This window comes from Canis lupus, chromosome 26 (genome assembly GCF_048164855.1).
Source record: "Canis lupus baileyi chromosome 26, mCanLup2.hap1, whole genome shotgun sequence".
NCBI classification, from domain to species: Eukaryota; Metazoa; Chordata; class Mammalia; order Carnivora; family Canidae; genus Canis; species Canis lupus.
Window position 1 is genome coordinate 3477722 of NC_132863.1, and position 24908 is coordinate 3502629.

General features: G+C 42.7%; 1 long non-coding RNA gene across 1 annotated transcript; it reads right to left on the reverse strand.

Annotated features, from left to right (window-relative positions):
* Window positions 1-13454: 13454 nt before the first annotated feature.
* Window positions 13455-23097, reverse strand: LOC140617825 (uncharacterized). The gene is made up of 3 exons (XR_012017966.1): window positions 22908-23097; window positions 17972-18042; window positions 13455-13606 (listed from the first exon to the last, which is right to left on the reverse strand). It is a non-coding gene; the product is annotated as an uncharacterized lncRNA (long non-coding RNA).
* Between the last annotated feature and the right edge of the window lie 1811 nt (window positions 23098-24908).

Genomic DNA, 24908 nt, shown 5'->3' on the forward strand with positions numbered 1-24908 from the left:
GAATAGTCATTCACACTTTAGTCTAAATAGATCCTTAACATCTATTTAGCTTATTTGCATTTCTTGTTTATAAAGATTTATATAAATAAATCTTATTTATTGATTCATGAGAGACACAGAGAGAGAGAGAGAGAGACAGAGACACAGGCCGAGGGAGAAAGAAGCAGGCTCCATGCAGGGAGCCTGATGTGGGACTCGATCCCGGGTCTCCAGGATCAGGCCCTGGGTTGAAGGCGGCACTAAACTGCTGAGCCATCCAGGCTGCCCTCTTATTTGCATTTCTAACTAAATTTAAGGTTGAGGACAATACATAAAAGAGAATAAAGGGGTCAGGGACAAAATTTTGCAAATTCAAATCAGCCAGATGTGGTTGATGATCTTTTGGAGAGGACCTAATTTTTAGTTTTCACTTGGTCCTTCTCTGTTGTCAGCACTGCTTTGGGCTTTATGGGCTTGATCAGCTATTTCTCCTCTGGTTCATGATGGAAAAAAAGAGGGTGGTGGATGAAAAGGCTTCCTGATCTCCAAGATGTCCTTCCCTCTCATAATGTCATACTTTTGAGTATTAGGCATGTATGTGCATGAACTCTGTTCTGTTCCTGGGCACCCTTTCTTTGCCCCAGGTCCTCAGATTCCTTATCTGTGAAATAAATCGATAGCAGCCCAAGTGGTGTATTGTGAGGATGAAGTGAAGTGAGGTGTGGAATGGCCTCCAGCCATGATATGGACCCTTCCAGTTCACCTGGAGCTTCATCACATCTTTCAATAGGACTCCCCCTTCTCAAGTTCAATATCAGTAGAGTAGCAGGCAAATAATCTATGAAAAGCACTTTCTCACCTCCCTATTGGTCATCTTATATGATTACATTTGAAACAACATTTTTGATAACCCTAACTGACTTCTATATCACCTTGGGAAAGCCACTCATTGCCTTTAATGGAAATATCTTCATCCACTAACAGAATTATTAATAAAGTATAAAACAAGTAAACAAAGGAAGACTTATTGGATGTTCATTGCAGGCTTCTTTTCAGTAGCCTGGAAATAACTTAAATGATAGGTAAATTTTTACAAGTTCACGATGTAATATTGTACATTCCTTAAAATCATATATAATCATATTACAAAGAATAAGCATCTTTACCATTGCTAACCCAAATAAACCAGTTTAACAAAACACTATAGATGATTTGATTCTCAATTCAATACATATATGTGTGGATTAAGAAATAGATAGAAATGTGGAAATAGATATAAACAATTTTAAAAATAATTTAAAATCAACTCAGGTCATGAACTCAGGTTCATGAGATCAAGCTCCACTGCTCTGTGCTAAACAAGGAGTCTGCTTCAGATTCTCTCTCTCCCAATGCCCCTCTTGCTCATGCTTTCTCTCTCTCAAATAAATAAATCTTTTAAAACAATAAAATAAGAGAACTATAAAAATACGCATCAAAATATCAGAATATTGGATGTTATTATTGTCATGTAGTAGGATTGAGTGGTTTAATTATTCTTTTAGATTTTTAGGTAGTACTTAAATTTTTTACAGTGAGTACATAGTCTAGCATACAAAGTCCCATTTAAAAATACATAGAAAAATGGCAATTATAACTCGTTAAGGTTTGTTTCTTTCAGCATCACCTTAATTTTTGATTACATCAAGGCCATGCCCTTGTGCCAAAAGGTGAAGGGAACTCATCAAAGTTGGAGGGAAAGATCTCCTTGTCAGTCAGTGCCTTGTTTAGCCACGTGAAGAGTAGAGAGCTTCTTTCTGGAGTCCAAATGTGGCACTCAAATGCTACACGGTGAAATCCATCTGCTTTTCCCTTCACTAATGATAAAGAATACAGAAACTCAGACCACAAAATCAGGTAGTCTCACCCTGAACTTTTAGAGCAGAATCCACATCACTAAAATACCATCTCATCTTATGAAAATGTATTGTGTATTCCTCCTTTGCTCACCTGAGCAGTTCCTATTGGCTCTGCTTCCATGATGGTCTCAGCCTTATCTCTAGACCTTCTCTTGGTTCCTCTCCTCCTCCCTTCAGCTGAATATGATGCAGTTCCAAGGTTTGATATCTCCACTTGTCTGGTGTCTTTGTGCAAATGCAGGTCCCATGGCAAGTCACCCACCTTGAGAACTTTGCAGGCGCTTTGGATCCATCCAAGTTCAGGTCACTTGACATCCATGAGTACTTATTGCCAATTTCCTCCCAAGTGGAAGGAAATGAGGTCTGATCGGAATGAGGTCTCCTTGAGCTTTTGAGCCTTGGTGTATGGCACCAGGGATGTCTGACCTCAGAAGTCAGTTTGGCCTTTCCGAGGGCCTTAAGGCCCCTGCCAGACATCCCCACCAGAATGGAAAATTAACTGGAGGCAATGAATGATCACAGGCATTTCTGGACTGCAGCTGGAAGTGTGCTTGAAATCAATGCAGCTTTAAAGCCATAGGATGAAGATGACCCCAATATATAACCAGTGGGTGAGTCAATGCAAACATTTCAGCGTTGTATACTTTTACACTATATGCAACATTATAAATCCATGACAATGATCATCATCTGCTCCAGCCAAAAAATTAGTGGCCCCTTTTTGAAGCATGACTCAATGTCATGCCACTCAGTCAAAATACCTCTAATTATGAGCAAGTTTGGCACCTATTCAAAGACCTTGGGAATTTACAACTGGGGTTGGATCTACTACAAATAACACCAACTTCCCAGCTTTGAAAGGGTCTTTTGATGTAGTACCTTAGGCTGCCATTAGAGGTCAGTAGTAGTCAGCGCCCTGAGCGGCAGTTCCCACTCTGCCAACATTTTTAAGTCTAGAACATTCTTCAGAAAAATGTTTCCTCACCTATAGCATTAGTGGGGCTATTAATAACCCTTAATTTTCCTGGTATTTACATTCCAAGTTTACTTATAGGAAAATATATTCAGGAATCCAACAGTCTATTAAGATACTAAGTTTTCATGAGGAGACACTTTGGTGTTGATGAGGGAACTCATGTCCAGGAGGGCAGCTCAAGGTGGGATATCTGATAAGGTAGGAGGGGAGCCTGACCACAAAACCTGTAATACACTACTGATCTGAAACAAGGATGTGCGCCAAAGCTTGAATACCTCGTGGATCTGTAATGTAGACAACTCAATAGTCATGGAAATAATTTTAAAAGGAGGTCAAAAATATATTGACATGAAATGACCATGCCATAATCTTGAGGGAGAAAACCAGTTTAGTGAGTCAGTAAAGTATTATTTCATTATATATCATTATATTTAATTATATATATATATATATATATATATATATATATATATATACACATAGTCGCTCTGTGCTTTCATGTGCTCCAGATTTTATGGTAATGGTGCATTCCTCTCATAATAAAGGTTTCCCTTTTAGATAATAGAGAAATGGTCACCTGTCTGATGACTTCACAGGGGATCCCAGCTCCTTCCTCTTCCCTGGATGACAAGCCACACCTTGGTGTATCTCCACACATGGGGAATTCTGGTTGTTCACTAATTTGTCTCCTAAGCTAGAGTGTAAGAAACTCCAGGTCAGGGAATAAGTCCCCTCTGGGACTGCAGACACAGGCAGGCAATATAATGGTGTCAGCTGAATGGAGAAGGGATGGAAGGGCAGGTGTGCAGAAGTTCAGTAACCTACACCAGGTCTGGAATGTGAGCCCACCAGGGAACTCCCAGTGGGAGTGGCTCTCCTTCCCCATGTGACCCCTGTGGTATTGTGATTTATAAAAGAAATGTGTATTTGGTCTTTGTCCCCATTTCTGGTATAGAGTTCTTGAAACTCTTGGATGTTCCTAAGGAATGAAAGATATAAATGTGACTCTTGTCATGCTAATGAGGTGACCTTATGGGGGGGGGGTGTTAGTTGCCAGGGGACCCAACCATGTGATTAGAGGGTTAGAATTTTCATTCCCACATCTGACCTCCATGCAGAGAAGGGGCTGGGAGTTGAATCAATGGCCAAAAACCAATGATGTAATCAATCATGCCTAGGTAATTAAACCTCCATAAAAACCAGAAATGACTGGGTTCAGAGAGCTTCTGGGCTTGGTGAACATCGGAGATTTGGGGAGAGTGGCGCGCTCAGAGAGGGCATCGAAATTCCACACGTTTGCCCACGCCTCGCCCCGTACTTCTCTCCCATCTGGCTGTTCCTGAATTATATCCTTTTAAAACAAAGGGATGATCTACTAAGCAAGAAGTCTCTCTGAGTTCTGTGAGTTGCTGTAGCAAATTAATTAATCCTGAGGAGGTGGTCTTGGGAACCTCTGGTCAGAAGAACGGGTCATAGCTTGAACTTGCTTGCAACTGAGATCTGAAGTGTGTGGGGAGTGGGTGGGGCAGTCTTGTAGGATTAAACCTTTAACCTCCAGGAAGATAGTGTCAGAATTGAATTAAATTGTAGGATACCCAGCTGGTGTCCCAAGAATTGCTTGTTGGTGTGGGGGAAATCCACAAATCGGAATGGGGTGCAGGACTCAAAAGACCCCCTTCCCAAGTCCCTCCATTGGAGATACACTCATTCTGCAGACATCAGATGACCTGTGGAAGTGGTCAGCCTGGGGCCATCTCTGGGCAGCAGGTGTAGGCACCATGGGAAGTGACAGCTCCTGCAAAGGACACAGTCTAAGGCAAGGTGGGATATGCCAGAGTTTCATCTCTGGGTTCCATGGCTCTTAGACTGGAGTCCTCATCTCAGCAGCCTCCAACTTTCAGCAGGCTACCTTCTGGGTCTTCTGGGCATTATGCGGGTGCCTTTGGGGTAGAAATGGGGGTGGGGGCACCACACATCAGTACTCATGCTCCAGGCACTAGCAACAGGCACAAAAAGCCTAAGCCCCATAATCCACTAACCCCACTTTCAAAATGTGTACAAAGAAAGCAATGTGTAAAGATATGTGCATTGATATAGAAGAGATCTTTGGGGAAAAAATCAGAAATCATCAAAGTGTCTATCAATAGGGCATTGACTAAATAAATCAGGCTCTGGAATATATATTGGAATTCTCTGGGACATGACAAAGATGATGGCTGTCAGCATGTAGTGCATATAACAATCACTCCAAAATTCTGTTAAAAACAGGTTCTTGGCTCCATACTGTGCAAGATTTTTTGATTCAGTAGAATGAAAAGTCTAGGACTGTGAATTTTTAAAATGCATTTCAGGAAATTTGCAGCACATGTGGTGGGAACACATCTTTGAGAAACACAAATGCAGCTATGTGTTAATTGGCATAGAAAGGCAGGAATGCAAAAATAAAAACCCAGAGAATGTGTATGCACAAAAATTACAAAATGTTTATTGTGGTGGGGTATCAGTGGAGTATGTTCACAACTTACCTGTTTTTATTTTGTTGTTGCTGTTTACCTGCATTTTCTAAATGTATAGCAAAAAGTGTGGGTGACTTGTATAAAAAGGAAATGAGAAAATCTAAAACAAAAGTCACTGACTTGCTTCTCTGATGGGCATTTATAGCGGGGCCGGTGGGACCTCAGTGGTTACAGGCTTGGGGGCAGCAACAGGGAATTCCAGGAGAGGGCTGCAATTCTCTGTCTCTTAGCTTCTCTCCAGTGGTGAGCAGGGGCCAGGCCCAGCGCTGATCTCTCAGACTCCTCTTCCTGAGGACTAGTGGTCCCCAAGCTGGACACGGGGCTTCTGTTGTTTCTTATTTTCAGTGGTGACCTTTTTTCCTGGGTCACATAAAAGTCATACCAATTGAGAGCCACCTGGGTGGCTCAGTCATTACACATCTGACTCTTACTCTCAGCTCAAGTCTTGATTTCAGGGTTGTGAGTTCAAGCCCTGTGTTAAAAAAAAAAAATCTGTTTTTCTCACTGTTCTATTTTTCTCCTGTAAATTTTAAAGAATAATTTAACACTTATGAACTGCAATCTATAGAAGGTGCCCCTGTATCTGGTTTAATGTGAAATTACCTATTGAGCTAGCTATTTTAAGTTTGACCCATCAGTCTTTCCAAGAGATTCACACAACACAAAAAAAGTGCACATCTTCCGGTTTCTCTGACACTTGAACAATTTAAGAACCATCAACATGATAGAAGGAGTCTGAAAGACTTTGGAAACCAAAATCAAATGTGAATTCAAGTCTCAGTTTTGCCTGAGTGACGTGGAAATAGAAGTGAACATCACCTTTCTAGGCCTGGTTTCCCTCTGGACACAAGAATAATTATAATGGGCAGAAAGGGTGTTTATCAGAATGAGATGGGATGAAGCCAAGCTCCTGGTCCTGAGCAGAAACCCAGTTACTTTCAGATCCCCTGCTTGGCCCTCGGGTTGAGCCTTGCTCCCCACCCCCCCCCACACACAAAGGACAAAACTTTGCAGTGCTAACATTGGCCTCAGTGCACACACCAATGCACTGCTACACATAGGTCACCGCCAGGAGGCCACGCCCTCAGCATCATCTTCACCCGCTGTATTTTCATTCTACCTCCTTCAGTTTATCCAATTTCGGTTTCCACCATTAAGAATTCTGCTCTCCACACCTCCCCTCTCCAGGCTTCAGAATGTTATTTATGGAACAAGGAAAAAGGAAGTACTTCCATGTGGGTCTCTCTCTCCAGCCCTTTAGTAGTCAGTATAGAAAAGAGTTAGGGGAAATATAGGTCATTCCTGATTTTCCCAGAGAGTCAGCTTGCCTGACAGTATGTCTCCCAGTCTGTGGATTGTTGGGCATGTGGGAACAAGGGTGTCCTTGGGTTCTCCAGCATTGTACCCTGGACACAGAAGGCTCCACTGCTCCCTTTTGGGGATTTCAGTGCTGGGGGCTGAGAGATGCTAAGCACACGAAGCAATGGTAGAAAGTTTAGGACATTATTAAGAGCCACACTGGGTACAGAAGTGATCTTCTCTTTGTATCAAAGCAACTTTGGTTGCCAGAAAAAGTCAGAGATGAGAGAAGTTGACAGCCACATTCTTGTGGGTTTGAGGCATTTGTGAGCTCTTGTCCATCTAACTGACAAGAGATAGGGCTGGAGACTCAGAGGGGCCAGAATAACTGGATGGAGAGGATTAGGAAATGGGGCTGGATTAGGGAGGTGAGCCAAAACTAGGTCAGGCAGATCCAACACCAAGAACGGGATTGGCCTTACTGTGGAAAGCCACGAAGAGCTGGCAAGGAGTCTACAGCAATGCCAGAAAGCATGGATATTGGGAGAAAACTTTCAAGCATGGTAACTTGAACTTGAGATCACTAGTATTACCATAAGAGTTGAAATTTGCCTTATAAAAGTGGATTATTATTATTATTATCTGTAGTTAGCATAGAGTACAGGGATCTTTCCAAAAATGTTAACTCTGGTCCAGAAATCAAACCTAATACTCTGTCAAAATCTGCGTATGTTCAAAGTCATCCATGGATTGATAATTCATAAAGGATTGATGAATATTTTTGCCTCATTTACACACTAATGTATAATATTAGCCATTCTGTACTTTAGTATGAACAGAAAATTACTGTGATCTTTCCTCTTTCATGTTGTTAAATATTCTGCCATTTGCTTTAATTGTAATTTTTTGCCTGGTTTTCCTAAGGAGGCAAATAAATAGAAATAAATTGACAAGTTCACCTACGCATGAGCTTCCTATGCCCTTGGTAAGAGCAAGGTGATCCCTGAAGGCTGACCTGAACATGACAACCTGACTCTGGACTGCCCTTGAGACAGGCTGCCCAAGAGGTAGTAGGTAGTGACAAGATACCCTGATGGTATCCCCTCTACCTTTGTTTGAGCTTACCCGCACCAGGTAAACCCACCAAAGACCATTAGAAACATGTAACAGACTTCAATCTAAAGGCAATTGGAGCAGCCAGTCAGAGATCAGGGTTCCATAAATGGCTTAAATCTGGTCAGGGGTCTTATCAAAGTTGGGGGGAAGCTGACTTCACCCACAGGGTAGACCCTAGCACAGCTGTCCATGGACTACCAAGATTCCCACCCTCCCCTCACTTGTATGCTTCTCTGAGTCATCCTCAGGGCCTATGGGAAAATAGGGGAAAAAATGACACCAAGATGCAATTATCCTCTATATTAAGGGTGATACTCTTTGGTTGAAGCAGATTTTGCAATCTATAAGTGCATCAGACCAGTGTGTAGTATACATTAAACTTGTACGATCCTGTGTGTCAATTATATCTCAGTAAAGTTGGAAATAAGTAAATAAAGAAGCAAACAAAGAAACAAACAAAGGTAGAGTGGATACCATCAGGGTATCCTGTCACTGGGGAAGGCCACCCACCACCTCTCGGGCAGCCTGTCTCAAGGGCAGTCCATAGTCAGGTTGTCATGTTCAGGTCAGCCTTCAGGGATCACGTTGCTCTTACCAAGGGCATAGGAAGCTCATGCATAGGTGAACTTGTTGATTTATTTCTCAACAGGTGCATGTCAAACAACCGGAACCCTCTCCCTTCTACCTTCTCGGTGGAGGCATGGCATGAGCTCTGTCCCAAAGCTTCCTTAGTGATAGCAGTAGGGGGACTGTGCCTACCAAATGCACACATGCTCTTTCAAATGGCATTTCTTTTTTCTTTTAAGATTATTTATTTTAGAGAGAGAAACTATGTACAAGCAGAGGGTGGGGGGAAGGGAAAGAAGGACAGAGGGAGAAGGAGAGAGACAATCTCAAATGGACTCCCTGCTGAGCAGAGCCTGATGCAGGGCTTGATCCCAGAACCCTGAGATTATGACCTGGCCAAAACCAAACCCAGGAGCCCCAATGGCTTTTCTTTTCTTCTTTTCTTTTCTTTTCTTTTCTTTTCTTTTCTTTTCTTTTCTTTTCTTTTCTTTTTTTTTCTTTTCTTTTCTTTTCTTTTCTTTTCTTTTCTTTTCTTTTCTTTTCTTCTTTTCTTTTCTTTTTTTCTTTTCTTTTCTTTTCTTTTCTTTTCTTTTCTTTTCTTTCTTTCTTTCTTTTCTTTCTTTCTTTCTTTCTTTCTTTCTTTCTTTCTTTCTTTCTTTCCTCTCTGCAGAGGGAGAAGCAGATTCTCTTGGGAGAATTTCTTTCTTTCTTTCTTTCTCTCTGCAGAGGGAGAAGCAGATTCTCCCTCTCTCTGCAGAGGGAGAAGCAGATTCCTTGCAAGAAGCCTGGTACAAAACTTGATCTCAGGACCCCAGGATCATGACCTGAGCTGAAAGCAGACGCTCAACCACTAAGCCAGCCAGGCATCCCTTTTATGAGAATTCGATTGTGCTTTGCCTTCCCCAGAACTGAGGAAAGTTTTACCCATCATGTACTTTAAAAAAGTGGACATCTACTTTTAAAATATCATTCATTTCTTATTTTTTCACTTTAGTAAGCATGAAATAAACTGTGTTGCAAAAAAAAAGAAGGAATTAAGTAAAATAAGAATATATTCAATTGGCACTACTAAACAATCTTGAAATCATATCCTGAATTGACCCTTTCTTTGAAGACAGGGAGGGAAATATTTTTGGCTTGCGCATGAACTCTCCTGGGTTTCTTTCCATCAGGCAGGCAGGAAAATTCCCACAAGGCCTTGACACATGGCAGGTTTGTAGGGCTAACCAGCTATGGGTCTCCTTCAATTCTTTTTTTTTTTTAAATTTTTTATTGGTGTTCAATTTACTAACATACAGAATAACCCCCAGTGCCCGTCACCCATTCACTCCCACCCCCCGCCCTCCTCCCCTTTTACCACCCCTAGTTCGTTTCCCAGAGTTAGCAGTCTTTACGTTCTGTCTCCCTTTCTGATATTTCCCACACATTTCTTCTCCCTTCCCTTATATTCCCTTTCACTTCAATTCTTATTTCCAAAAGAGTGAGAACGGTGTCTGGTACCACAAGAGCTTACTAAGGAAGTGATAGAGTATACTTTACTCTGTCTTGGTTTTCTGGTGCATTGCAAGCTTGATCTCGAATTACCTTTGTGTTTTGTCCTTTCTGTATCTTCCCCTCTTCTCCTGGTCAAGGAGACAGCCCAAATCCTTGATCTTTCTTGATTCAAGAGGAGAGGTGGAGGCTGTGCAAATTAAGACTAAGAACAGAAAGATACCCAGGGTTTCGGGGATGCTGAGGACTTGTCCACTGCTTGACTGGGCTCTGAGGGAGTGACAGGACCTCTGAAGGCCAGAGTATAATTGTGGGCACAATTGAGGACGCTGAACCTGGGCCCTGGGATTCAGGGTGGCTGAGCCTTAGCATAGTAGGACCTCCAGACATCAATGGGCTGTGTGCACTGAACAGCAGAATCCCAGAGGTGACCCTGTGACTTCAGGTGATATCCTGAAGATGGAGAAGACTTACAGAATTATTTTGCTGAGCATGAGACCCCTGTAATCTTCATAGAGACTTAGGGTGCCTTACACTGGGAGTCCTACCATCCAATCTCAGACATCCTGGAGTCAGATTGAATTGAACTGAAAAAAAGAACATTAAGTAGCATGACATGATTTTCATTCTCAAGTTTGTGGAGTAAGGTTCATGCTCACCCCACATCTACATGTGGCCAGTCTATCAGTCTGGGTCTTGATAGGAAACTGACTTCTACACAAATGTTTTAACTTAAGAGAATTTAGTGGTGAGACTCTTTGTGACAGTATGTGCACAGTTAAGGGAACAAAGAAGGAAGACTGAGGCATCCAGAGATAAGCAGCAAGAGGGAGCCATTACTGCCTTTGGCCTGAAGGGGCAAGGAGCGGGCTTGGTGTTTGTAAGAGCCTGTGAAAGCTGGCATAGGGGAAGAAACTGCATGAAAGAGGATCAGCATTGCCACACAACCCAAGCGGAAGCTGGGAGATGGCAGGCAGAGAAATACCCCATCCTCTTTCTTCCCACTTGCTGGTCTCTTGCGAGAGCCTTTCATTGGCTGAAGCCCTGCAGCAACCCGAGCCCAAAGGAAACTTGATGACTGGTGATGAAATCTGGGGATGGCCAAGTCAGGCCCTGGGCAGAGTAAAGAAGAGTAGACAAGGGATTCAGTGTCACAGGAAGGGGAAAAGAGAATAACCAACACAGCACAGTCCAACACGTTCACCAAGGTGGTTTTCTACGTTGTCACTGGCAGAACAAGTCCTCTTGGAATACACTTAAGAATCCTATGCTTGGACCTAGGAACCCCGACAGGGATCAAGTTCAAAATCTATCACTTTCAAGTCATGACTTGAAGTTCTTTTACCTCCCTGAGTTCTAATTACTACTCATCTACAAAGTGTCAGAGGGTTAAATGAATTAATGTCAATAAAGGGTGAGGCATACTTCTGAAAACTTGGACACATGCCCCTCAATAATTTTCTGGGTGCAGGGTCTTTTCTCTCTGGACTTACTGTGTTAATTGAAAAGTGCAGAGGTGTTTATGGCATGTTACCTATAATGTGCCCTCCAATTTCTGTGTTTTAGAGTTCTGTGAAACCAAAGGAAGGGGTTTACCCTGAGCTTTTTCATCTGGTCCCCACATGTGGCACTCCTTCCAGAAAACCAGAATTTTCTTTTTGTTTTAAGTTTTTATTTTAATTCCAGTTAGTTAACATACAGTGTTATATTAGTTTCAGGTGTACAATTTAGTGATTCAACACTTGCACACATCACTCACTGCTCATCATGACAGACGCATCCTTAATCCCCATCACCTATCTCCCCCATTCCCTACCTCCCTCCCCTCTAGTAACCAGCAATTTGTTCTCTATAATTAAGAGTCTGAAGAAAACTGGAATTTTCAAGATACTTAGCTATATTATAATACATCATCAAAAGTTTGCTGAGTTTCAGTTTCCTAAATTATAAGATGAAAATAACCCAATATGCTATCCCAAAGCAATTCAAATTAATACTGGGGGATGTGAGGACATCTAGTACCATGGCTGGAATACAGCAAGTTAAGGCATCCCTACCTCTAAATCAAATTCACCTGGGGAATGATTTTTAGTTCTTAACTTGCTATAAAACAGAAATATAGAAAATTACACAAAAGTACATATAATTTAGGAAGCACTCTTGTGACTGCTACTCAGGTAAAGAGGACTTTGCCGGAGCCTTCCATGTATCCATCCCAACCTCAGCAACCTCTTTCCTCCAAAAGTCCACATCATCCTTCTTTGATAGTAATTACTTCCCTGCATATTTTTAAGCTTGAAATGTTGTTTAATATTTTCTTTTCCTTTTAATTTATCCACCTAAGAAGCAGTTGGTCTGACCTGAAGAGTCTCCACAAGTCTGCATCTTGCAGCCTGCACCCCCAATGTGTTCCTCAAATTTTCAGCAAATTGGCACCTGGATCTGAATATATGATCAAGCTCATGCTGGATCTTTTTGGCAAGATCAGAGGTGCTGTTATAAGGAGATTCTCATTAAGATTGGTAATAACCAAAATTTTATCCTAACTCATTAAATAATAATCATTATTTTTAAATAAATCCACAAGAAGTTCTGGTGTACGGTAATGTAGACAGCCACCCTAAAGACACTCCAAAGTTTGTTTGTTCCTTCTTAGAACAAAGTCCAAAAGGGAGGTGACGGGTCAGGAAAAGCTCCTACTGCCCTTAGTTCTCTTCACATTCAAATCCTGACAGTACTATAAAGAATTTTACAAGTGCCACACCCTCCCACCTAACAATTTCCCACAAGATAGTTTAAAACTCTCTTCTCATCTTTTATACTGGGGCTTTTGAGTCAAATTAAAAATTAGTATAATAAAGCATAGCTCCATGAAACAGCTGTTGAAGCACAAGGCCCAAGCCATCTGACACAGACTACCCGTCATGCCTTATATTTAGCAAGAGGCCCGGCATGCTGCAAGAGAAGAGTGTCAGCCCAGGGCTTGGCCCAGAGACCTGAGTTCAAGTCCAGATCTGCCATTTTACTATTCCCATTCTCCTTTTCTTATTAGTGGAATGTGGAGGCTGAACTCACCACAGTTCAACATTCTGTGAATCCAGAGTTCTTTTTCTCCTTAACACAGGGCAGCTAACACAAAGACAGCAAGGCTCAGACTGTAAACTGAGCAAGATAGAGACCACACCCACCATGGCCTCTTCACTCCAGCACTGTACCTATCACTGTCCATGTTCAAGAAACAGCAATTGAGGGGTACCTGGGTGCCTCAGTGGTTGAGCATCTGCCTTCGGCTCAGGTCATGATCCTGGGGTCCTGGGATCGAGTCCCACAGGGGGCTCCCGGCAGGGAGCCTACTTCTACCTCTGCCTATGTCTCTGCCTCTCTCTCTGTTTCTCATGCATAAATCAATAAAATATTTTAAAAATAGCAATTGAATGAAGTTATCTCTGCTCTGAACTCAATTAGTACAGATACACATTGTTTTATTGTTTATATATATTTTTCAGCTAAAGTAGTGACTTTTATTTACAATTGCATGTATCAAGATTATGATAAAAACACTAGTGATACCATCCAAACAAAAGCCATGATTTATTGGTAATGGCAATGAATGGAATATTTACAGTCTCTGACAAGAATCAAGCAATCATCCAGGAGCTGTAGATCTGACGGCAACATGGTCTTCCAATGCCCTTTTGTACCTTAGTCACTTTCTCCTTTTTTGCCAACTACTCGTTTGAAGTCATTCATATTTGTTGCCTGGACTGGAATACCAATAAAAGTAAAATATGAAATTCTTATTGTTTTTTCTTCACCTGGATTGGACTAAACAGATATGTTTTTTGTTTGGGCCCAGATATTCCAGATACCAGGGCTGTCTAGATATACTAGGTGTTTGATAATCCTCCTCCAGAGTAGGTCATCAAATATTTTTGACCATAATATAATGCATTTCAAATATTCTGTCTTCCTGGAGTTCATAACTCCCTTCTTTGTTAGGTGGATCAGTTTTCTATACATTTATGAGCCACTCATCTCTCAAACTCCCTTGGTTGGAAAGGAAGAAAACCAACCTGTATAAATTTAAGACAGAAAGTGGGATTTCCCAGTTATAGATGTGGGAAGGACAGCATAATAGTTTTTTATTGCTGTATAATAAACACCATAAACTTAGTGGCTTAGGGAAACATAGTTTTATTAACTTACAGTGTCTGTGGGCCAGGAGTCCAGGCAAAACTTTGCTGGATCCTCTGCTCAGGGTCCCATGAGACTGATGTCAAGATGTCAGCCAGGCTGCATTCTCATCTACAGCTCTTATCCTTTCTAGGCTCATTCAGGTCATTGGCAAAATTGGGTTCCATGTGGTTGAGGGACTGAGCTCCATGTTTTCTCAATGGCTGTGCACCAGGACCATTTCAGGCCACATTCCAGTGACCCCCTCCACAATATTGCCATTTGTTTCTTCAAGGTGAACACAAGACTTTTTGATCTGCCTCAAGGGAGTCTTATATAATGTAATGCAATCACAGAAGTACTCATCTTTACTCTTACTCCTATGCAGGCTTGTCCTGGTGACAAGTGACATAATGGCTGCAGAAGAAAGCAGCTTCAGCACCAGAGGAAATAATGACTAATTCTTTCCAATTAGCAAATTCTACTGAAGGATTCTGATTGGCTCACATCACCATACTGGGGCTGGGAACCAGGACTGGCCCAATCTGTGGCCATGGAGCCAGAACTGTTACAAGAAGTAGGGTAAAACCAGTTGTCTCCATCGTAGGGGATACTAGATCACATGGGTTCTTTAGATCCTTACAGTTAAACTCAACATCTCTGAAACCAAACATAGCAAATCCCCTTGAAATCAACACCTTACAATCAATCCTCAAGTTTGTTTGATGGGATCATTCTTTACCAAATCCTCCCCAGTTATTCTGGAAGCCAACTCATTTCTGCTTTGTCCTTCAAATGCAATCGTCAACTTTATCCTCACCCCCTCATCCTTTTGCATTTTTCCTGTTGCAGGCTGGGCTCATAAGAGGCAGATTTTGAGGTTGAGTTTAGCACTCAAGGTGTTTATTATTAAGAAGTACCTTCCACAGGGCACCGGGGTGGCTTGGTCAGTTAAGCAGCTGCCTTCAGCCCCACGTTGGGCTCTCTGCTCAATGGAGAGCCTGTTTCTCCCTATGCCCCTCCTCTTCCACCTCTCATGCTCTCTCTTGGTAATAAACAAACAAACAAATAAATAAAAAATAAATAAATAAAATCTTAAAAAAAAAGAATAGAAATACCTTTGGGACTTGATACCTGTGGGAGGAGGAAAGGAAGAAGAGTAGGCAGAGGGAGAAGCTGAGCTGTGATGCATGCCCAGTGTCAACCTTGGTCAATAAGATGAGCAGCCCCAGAGTGAAAATGGCCCATAAGAATTCATCCAAGTTGGGTTGAGGTGATCCATCCTTTATGCTTCTAGACTGTGCATGAGCCAGAGGAGTGAGGTGGTTCTCTGGGTCTCTCTGAAGCCACTGAGAGCTGCAGGTTGCTGCCCACACCCTTCCCAGCAGCTATGCAACCTACTCTAACAGGAGTTTGGGTGGTGTGCTTTAGTTCCAAGCACATTCCCTCACATTTATCCCTCCCACACACTCCCAGAGAGACCACCCCAGGTCCTTGTAGTCCGGTCTTCACTCTTACATACTGGGATCCTTCTAACCCAGTCAAATACGAAATCTCTTCTATTATCACAGTCAAGCCACTGTTCAAAAACTCTTCATGGCTCCCAATTTCCTATGGATTCAAGTTTCTAAATCTTAGCTAATCTCCAAGATCTTTTGCTTGTTTATTTGTTCTTGTTTTGGTTTTGTTTTAATTTTTTATTTAATTATTTAAATTGAAATTAGTTAACATACAGTGTTTCAGGGGTAGAATTTAATGATGCACCAGTTGTATGTAACACTTGGTGCTCATTACATCACGTGCCCTCCTAATGCCCATCACCCAATTACTCCATCCCTCACCTACCTCCCCTTCAGCCACCCTTAGTTTGTTTCCTCTTGTTAAGAGTCTCTTATGGTTTGCTTCACTCTCCATTTTTATTTTTCTTTCCCTTCCCCTATGTTCATCTGTTTTATTTCTTAAATTCCATATAGGAGTGAAATCATGGGGGATCCCTGGGTGGCGCAGCGGTTTGGCGCCTGCCTTTGGCCCAGGGCGCAATCCTGGAGACCCGGGATCGAATCCCACGTCGGGCTCCCGGTGCATGGAGCCTGCTTCTCCCTCTGCCTGTGTCTCTGCCTCTCTCTCTCTCTCTCTCTCTCTCTGTGTGTGTGACTATCATAAATTAAAAAAAAAGGAGTGAAATCATGTAGTATTTGCCTTTCTCTGACTTATTTCCCTTAGTATAATGCTCTCTAGTTCCATCAGTGTCACTGCAAGTGGCAAAATTTCATTCTTTTTGATGGCTGAGTAATATTCCATCAATACACACACATACACTACATTTCTTTATCCATTCATCTGTCAATGGAGATCTGGCTCTTTCTATATGTTGGCTATTGTGGGTATGACCGCTATAAACATTGGAGTGCCTGTGTGCCTTCAAATCACTATGTTTGTATACTTTGGATAAATACCTAATAGTGCAATTGATGGGTTGTAGGGTAGCTCTATTTTTAACTTTTTGAGGAACCTCCACACTGTTTTCCAGAGTGGCTGCGCCAGTTTGCATTCCCACTAGCAGGGCAAGAGGGTTCCCCTTTCTCTGCATCTTCACCAACATATGTTGTTTCCTGAGTTAATCTTAGCCATTCTGACTGGGGAGAGGTGGTATCTTATTATGGTTTGGATTTGTATTTCCCTCATGGCAAGAGATATCGAGCATTTTTTCATATGTCTGTGGGCCATTTGTATGTCTTCTTAGGAGAAATGTCTGTTCATGCCTTCGGCTCATTTCTTGATTGGATTCTTTTGTTTTTTGGGGGTGTTGAGTTTAATAATTGCTTTGTAGATCTTGGATACTAGCCCTTTATCTCATGTCATTTGCAAATATCTTCTCCCATTCTGTAGGTTGCCTTTTCATTTTGTCGACTATTTCCTTTGCTGTGCAGAATCTTTTTATCCTGATGAAATCCCAGTAGTTCATTTTTGCTGTTGTTTCTCTTGCCTCTGGAGACGTGTCTAGAAGAAGTTGCTGTAGCTGAGGCTAAAGAGGTTGCTGCCAGTGTTCTCCTCTAGGATTTTAATAGATTCCTGTCTCACATTTATGTCTTTAATCTATTTTGAATTTATTTTTTTGTGTATCATGTAATAAAGTGGTCCATTTTCATTCTTCTGCATGTGGCTGTCCAATTTTCCCAACACTGTTTATTGAAGAGACTGTCTTGTTTCCACTGGATATTCTTTCCTACTTTGTCAAAGATGAGTTGACCATAGAGTTGAGAGTCCATTTCTGGGTACTCTGTTCTGTTCCATTGACCTATGTGTCTGTTTTGTTGCCAGTACCATGCTGTCTTGATGATTACAGATCCAAGATCTTTTATAATCCAATCCCAGTCAATACTTCTTGGACTTTCTTCTATTCAGTACATCAACCTCCATCACAATATCATGTTCCTATTCTCAAAGACCACTTTTCCTCATCTTCTCTCCTTCCTTGCATTTTTCTGTACCCTTTCATCCTCTTCCTCTCTATTCCACTATGAAAATCCTACCAATCCTTCAAAGTCCTGCCATAAAAAAACTTTCTTGCACTGATGGTCAGGGACCAGAGTAATGTCATCTTCCTCAGAAAGGTCAATTTCTTATTTTAAGCAACTTTGATTCTATGCTTCTGATTTAATGTCATATATTCTAGGTTATCGATTACTGTGTACATGCTTAATTTTGGTGTCCCTGAAGACAGGCCCTGAGATAAGGACTTAGGGGCAGGTTATCTATTTAGAGGGGATCCCAGTGAGTTGGGGAGGAGCAAGGAAAATAAGACAGAACAGGGAGAAAAAACTATGATGTGTGATGTGTGTGTTAGTGAGCAAATATTGCATGGGCATTTGGGATTCAACGCCAGCCAGGAACCTCTGAGGAACTTCACAGACCCATCCCAGACAGGGAGCCTGGAGCTTTGACCCAGTGATTACCATCTGCTTTGAGGGATGATCCTGTTGTTCCCAGGAGTATTGGCTTTCCTGAAGAGTGAAACTGCACAGGCCTATGAAGAAACAAGTGAGGGAGAACCTTCAGGCAAAGGGCACAAGAAGGTGCTTGCAGTAGAGTGCTATCAGTACACCTGGAATTGTCGTCCACAAAGCAGGTGGACTCAAGGGAGGGTGGGAGGGGCACAGGGTGAGGCATCTGGAGTATCCACTCCTCTCCCCACCTGGATGATAAACAGTGAAGCCATTCTTTCTATGTGCCCCATGGTACTTGATTTTGCACATAAGGTCAATGCACAAATACTCATTGATGTTGAAGTGTCTAAGGAAACACACTCTTTTATTGTCCTTTACACACTCACACAGAACACTTCTGTGACCAGATGCGCAACATATCAGGCAATTTGTGACATCATCTGGGCAACCTATCATTCAATTCAATTCCGATACTAAGCTGAGTTAGTGCAGACCCTACAGGTTAAGGGCTCAGCCCCACAAAACTCTGGCTCCCCCATTTTAGATGACAATCACAAGTCCAGGTATCATCTGTGCTTCTGACTGACTGGTTTAAAATCAGGGTTCCCACATCCCCCTCACTGGACTTAGTAATTTGCTAGAAAGCCTCGCAGAATTCAGGGAATATCTACTGGTTTATTATAATTCTAATTCTTTTTTTAAAATTTTTATTTATGATAGTCACACACACACAGAGAGAGAGAGAGAGAGAAAGGCAGAGACACAGGCAGAGGGAGAAGCAGGTTCCATGCACCGGGAGCCCGACGTGGGATTCGATCCCGGGTCTCCTGGATCGCGCCCTGGGCCAAAGGCAGGCGCCAAACCGCTGCGCCACCCAGGGATCCCCCTACTGGTTTATTATAAAGAATGTAATTAAGGACATGAATGAACAACCATGAAGAGGTACATGGAGTGAGGTCTGAAACAGTCCTGAGCAGAGACCTTCTGTCTCCATGGAGTTGGAGTGCACCACTGATATGTGTTCATCAATCCAGTTTTCTGAACCCCCATTTTTTATGGAGGCTTCATTGTACTGGTGCAGTCGATTATTAACTCTACTTCAAACCTGTCTCTCTTCTCCAGTCATGGCTTGATTTTTTTCTGGTGACTAGTCCCCATCCAGAGAACAAAAGTACTCCTATCACCAAGGAAGGTACAAGGGTTTTAGGAGCTCTATGTCAGGAACTAGGAACAGAGACCAATGTATGTCTTTTCCAGTATTTCATGAGTTGACATTGGGATTTTGGAACAGGCCTCTCACATCTTTGGTGTCTGGACTCTGCCACAGTATCAGTGCCTTCCTCCTTCTGCTGACTTACTCCCTAACACTCTGACCACACTTTGTACTTCCTCACTGTGAGCTTTGTATTCCTCTTATCTACCCATACATGTTGTTATTTCCTGCATTTATCCTATGGCTTTCCTGCCTCTCAATGTATCTATTAACTGACCTTATTCATGATTACACTTGCTGTTACTAAGATGAGGCCTGTTCTAGGGGCAGGAATGCAGCACCCAGGAGGTTGCCTTCTATTGTTAACACATCAACAAAGAGAAATAGAGTAGAATGTCACTGATTAAAAATAAAATAAGAAGAATTTTTCCAAATGGAGAGATGGGACCATTATTGATCAGGTGGCTGGGTCAGGAGTCTCCAAGGGAGTGATATTTGAGTAGAGATCTATCTCCATTACTAGTTGAGAAAAGTAAGTTTCAAGGAATGACTTGTCCCAGGTCACACATCTAGGAACTGTGATAGCTGGAATTTGTTGCCAACCTTTTTCACCAAAGCCACAACTTTCAAAAGCTGTCCTGAGCCCTAGAATGGTGGAGAGGGGAAGGTATGAAGAGCTTCAATCATCTCTTGTGATGGAGGAAAAGGAGAACTTCATCCTTTCTTTGTCTTCAGAGAATATCTCTTAACAATTTACTACTTGTGTGGAAATAAGATCAGGAAGTCTTTACAAGTTCTGAATGATAAAATAACTGCTCATTTCACACTGAGTCTGCCTGCTATGAGAAGGAAGAATACAAATGAGAATGAGGAGGTGAAGGAGCCAAAGTCATCCATGTCTTGGACTTTAGACCTCAAAATCAGGCTGATGGAAGAACCGTTGCACTTGGACAAGGTAACAGGGGTGTAATCTGACCTCCAACTTCCTCTCCATATGCTCTCTCCTGGCATTTGGGGCCTCAACTGTAGCACATGAGAAGTCCTTTAAATTTCCAAGCTTCCTGGTTATATGATATTGATTAGGTTTTTTCTATTTTATGTCCTGTAATTTCATTTTCAGGCTCATAAACTATATAGCAGCAAACCTAGGCTGTTTCAAATATAATGAGACTTCAAAACCTTTGAAATGCTTCTGGTTTTCCTCAGCATCATTTTACAATAGCTACACCACCTTCTATTTTAAAAACCTTTCAGGGTGGTTTTGTTGGGTGATTTCTTCAGCTAGTACATGCAGTTAGTATTATATTTTAAATTGTAGTTCATGCTCCCCATCCCCTTGCCCATGGACAAGTTAGGACTTACCAGGTCTGCTATTAGTTTATAAGGACTCATACCATGTGTAGCAGATTCAAATCATTAACAACTTGTGCTGAGCTTTAGTTTCATGTAATGGACTTTGGAGGTTTTGTTAGAATTTTCCTATCAGGTAGAATTGGGCTTTGGAGCTCAGGTTCTCCTACAGATGAGAGGCTTTGCTCTTCCCAGGGGTGTTTGCCAACCCCCACCCCCAGCAGTTCTGAAGAGGAGTCAGCAGACATAGTTTTTGAGGACAACCAAGTTAGGAGAGGCTATTGCTCATTTTCCTACCTATGCTATTACTTGTTGGTAGCACCCATACCCACACTTGTGGAAAGCTAATACTCTGCTTTCTTTCAGCATGGTCTGCTGCGTTCCTGGGCTTTCGGTGGCGACCTCATGAGATCTAGCCCAGGCCTCCAGCACTGTGGTTACACACTTCACCAGGTGTGCAGAGTGACATATGTATCACTCAGAGAGGGAGAACCCTGGCCTGGATGGGTCAGCCACTGGACAGAGGCCAGAGGTAAAGTTCTGTATCTCAACTTCTTTCCCACAGTCCAGAAAGACCTTGTCTTTGAAGTTTCCACAAATAAAGGAGGTTCTGACCTCTAAGGAAGGCAGCAAAAGCAGCCTGTTCCCTAGCACATGGAGCTTCAGCAGCTCTCTGCTAATGACATACGAGCTGTTGACAGCACTGCCAATGTCTGAATTAAAGTTTATGTACTGACTCACAGGGCGAAGAGAGAGTTTTAGAGTCAGGATGTGAAAGTTCTTTTTCTTTCCACATTGGAGGTCATTACAGACAAGCCCTGTTCCCGGCTGCCTGCCCAGCCCCACAGAGAGCTGGCCCAACATGAGCAGGGCTATTTATTGCTACTGCAGGTGAGCTTCCTGCTGACGGCCCTCTCAGTTTTCATCAGGGATGACGCTAAATCAATTAGCAAACAGAACACAAATCATACCTGTTACTCATGCTGAGACTCTACCAGGAGTCGTGACTGGCCCATCCCTCCCTCGGTTTCTCACCCATCCATGCCAAGTCCTAGATGATATATCCTATCCTGTTTCTTCGTGGAGTTGGTCTCTCTCTAGCTCTAATACCACCACCACTTTTTTTTCCTGGGCTAGACACTGGAACAGCCTCCTGCCCAGTTTGCCCATGCTTATTTGACAGCCTCTGTCCACCTGTCCACACCTCCTCCACATGCACCCTCTGGACACATGCTGGTCTCAAGCCTCTGCACCTGCCTCAGCTCCAGCCCAAGCCTCTTGAACTTGGCTGAACATTAGGGTCACCTGGGAACTTAAAAATAGGGATGCCTATGTCCTTTCCAGTGATTCTGATCTAAATCAGTCTTGGTATAGCCTGGGCAGGAGTATATTTTTAAAGTCCTGTCAGTGATTGAAATGTGCAGCCAGGGTTGAGAACGACATGTCCCAGTCTTCAGTTGGTGTATTCTTCCAACAACCAAGCCTTTAGAGACATATTCAATATCACTTCCTTTAAGAAGCCTTCCAGGTCTGCCAAACCAAATCCATTTCTGAGTTTTGGTCTCAATGTAATCTTTTCCTTCATTCCCATTCTCAGAATGTGCAATAAATGTTCACAAATGTCATTTTTTGGTCAATATTTATCTCTGTCATTGAGCCCATGCATTGGGATCCATGCCCACCTTGGTAAGTGCTAAGTCTTCTAGGACTAATGAAGTGCAAGGTAAGGGTTTCAGTGTGAACCCACTGACAGAATGACAGCAGCAAGTTGGAACTGTATCCTGGGTACCAGAGGATGCAGTCACTCGGTGGACTTACCTCAGTGCATCTTTCCAAATTAGCAACAATGGGTCAGGATCATGGGCGATATGACCATGTGTGGGTACTTTGTGACATTGGAGTAGGGGTGGGGGGAACAAGAAGGGAAGAGGGGCTCAGGTGAGTAAGCACCAGAGGCTGAGCCACCACCTGGCCCTGAAAAGAAGCTCAATGTCCCATCAAAAGTCTTGAGTCTTAGTATTGGCAGCCACAGTGCATTTGCTTTAGTGTGAAAATGACATTTCAACTATCAACTATGTGACTTTTCCAGAAACTATGCCTTGTCTATCACTTCAGTTTCACATACCCCATATTACACACGAACCCATTCTCAAGAGGCACAATGTCCTTTTGAGAATATATATCCCATACAGCCATCAGGTCAGACAGGGAGAGGGTTGGGGTTGCTTTTCAAGGAACAGCTGGTATTATGACTTAAACTGGAATCTCTAGACTCAGAAAGACCAGAGTTCAAATCTCATCTCCACCAGGCTTTTCCTGTGGCTTTGGACAAATTACCTCATCTTTCTGAGTCTCAGCTTTCTCATCCACAGATTGGGTTACCTTGGCAAAGCTGTTGGAGAGCTCTCAGGAGGATTATTTGAATCACCTTTCTAGAGGACTTTATCCCCCTGGCTGGCATGTAGTAAACCTTCAGTAAATGCTCAGCAATCTCAGATAGGGAAAAGCCAATGCAATGTGTAGCAGCCTTTTGAATCCTGGTGTGGTTGTTAATACTAGCAGGCAAGTACAGCAGGACAGTAGGAACCAGTGTGTCCTGGTAACATTTCTAATTATAAACAACCATTCTGAGATCATAATTCAAAGAAGAGCTATTCTTGGGGGAGGGGTGCTCTGTAGTCCGCAATGTGCCATTCTTCTTTCCCTGGATCCTACCCTGGAGCCATCAGAGTAGATGAAAAAATATGTCTCTCATAGTGTTCTAGGCAATCCATTGATTCCCCTTTGTTCTCTTCCACTTCCTGTCTTTGAGTGAAGTATCAGCACTCCCCACCCTATCTTTTACTATCTTGAATGAGGAATGTTCTCCATCAGCTGTTTCAGAGACTGTAGACAGAAATTGCAAGATGCAAATATTTTGGATTCAAAGCTAGTTAACATTGCATTTAAAGCAAAAGGTCAGGTGTTTTGAAAGGAAAACTTAATCCATTTACATATTGTGTTTATAGACACCAACATTTAGACTCTTTTAACCATGAGAGTCTATTTTTGTAGTTGTCATCTGCACTATTCCTTTTAAGCAGGAAGAAAAGAGGACACATCCCAGACAGGTGTCTTGAGGAGTGGATCATAACACTCATCATGCCCTTTCTATGGTAAGTGACAGGAGAATAGAACTCAGGCATGAGAGCATGAAGACTGTGCTCAAGAGAGCAAGTGTGTGTGTATGTGTGTGTGTGTGTGTGTGTGTGTGTGTGTGCGTGCGCGCATAGCTAGGCCTTGGCCTGGGTTCCCCCAGGAGCGCACCCTGAAGCCAGGAATCAAGTGCAAGGAGTTTAGTTGTAAGGTGAACTCAGAAATCCCCAGCAGGGACAAGGGGATGTAAGATGCAAAGGAATTTATAGAACTGTTTTCATGTACCCTGGGCAGTGCCTCTCAGTCCCTCCGGGGAGCGGCTGTGGGGAGGAAGCTGCAGAACCCCCTTGACAATGATTTTTATCCACACACCTCCTGTCTGTCATTGTTTGGATGACAGAGCCTCAAGGCAGAGAGTTCCAGGTAATAGCAGCCCCCATTGTCAGCAGGCAGAATGGGTGCTACAGGTCCAGGGACATGTCTTGTGCAGTGTGGCCTTGAGGTTCCCTCCGCCTGTGCATGAACTGGGATGGCACAGGTCCAGCTTTGGTTCCTGCCAGTGGAACAAGCAGATGAGGCTATCCAGGCCTCCTCTGCCTTGGAATGCCATTTTTATAAGTAATTAATTCTTCTTCATTCTTCGTAATCCATTCTTCTGTTTATTGATGAGCCTGTCAGATGTGTGACTCTGGTTTTACAGTCAAAAGAAAACAAAGTTCAGGGGAAGGGTCTTGTTTTGTGCTGAATCCTATCAGATCTTCGTTTGTCTCTGAAACCAGGACCTCAAAACCAAAGTCCTTGGAAAAAAACACAAGCAGGTTGTAGGGAGAGGACAAGAGGGATAGCCATTGAGGGCTTCTCCCGCGAGCTGCCGTGGCAACGCAGCCATCCCAAGGCCTCCCGAGGCCCTGCGACCCCAGCTGCCACACTTAGAACTTGGGGAACTTGGACCTGCCCAGCTGTCATAAGGCTCTGCCACCTGAACCTCCACCAGCTATCCTTGGATTTGCAATTGCCATGTTAGTAACCTTTCTTAGTTTTGTAAGAAATAAGGCCAGATGATTTTCCTTCACTCTATGCACAGTTTGGAGGAAAAATAATGATTTTTTTCCTTACATTTTTCTGGGACATGAAGAAGATGCAATAGCTTTCCATTTTTAATTCACTTACAATAAAACAGACTCCTCTTGGCATGCAGATGCATGAGTGTTAATGCATGTTGGCATCCCTGTAACCCCCGGTGCAACT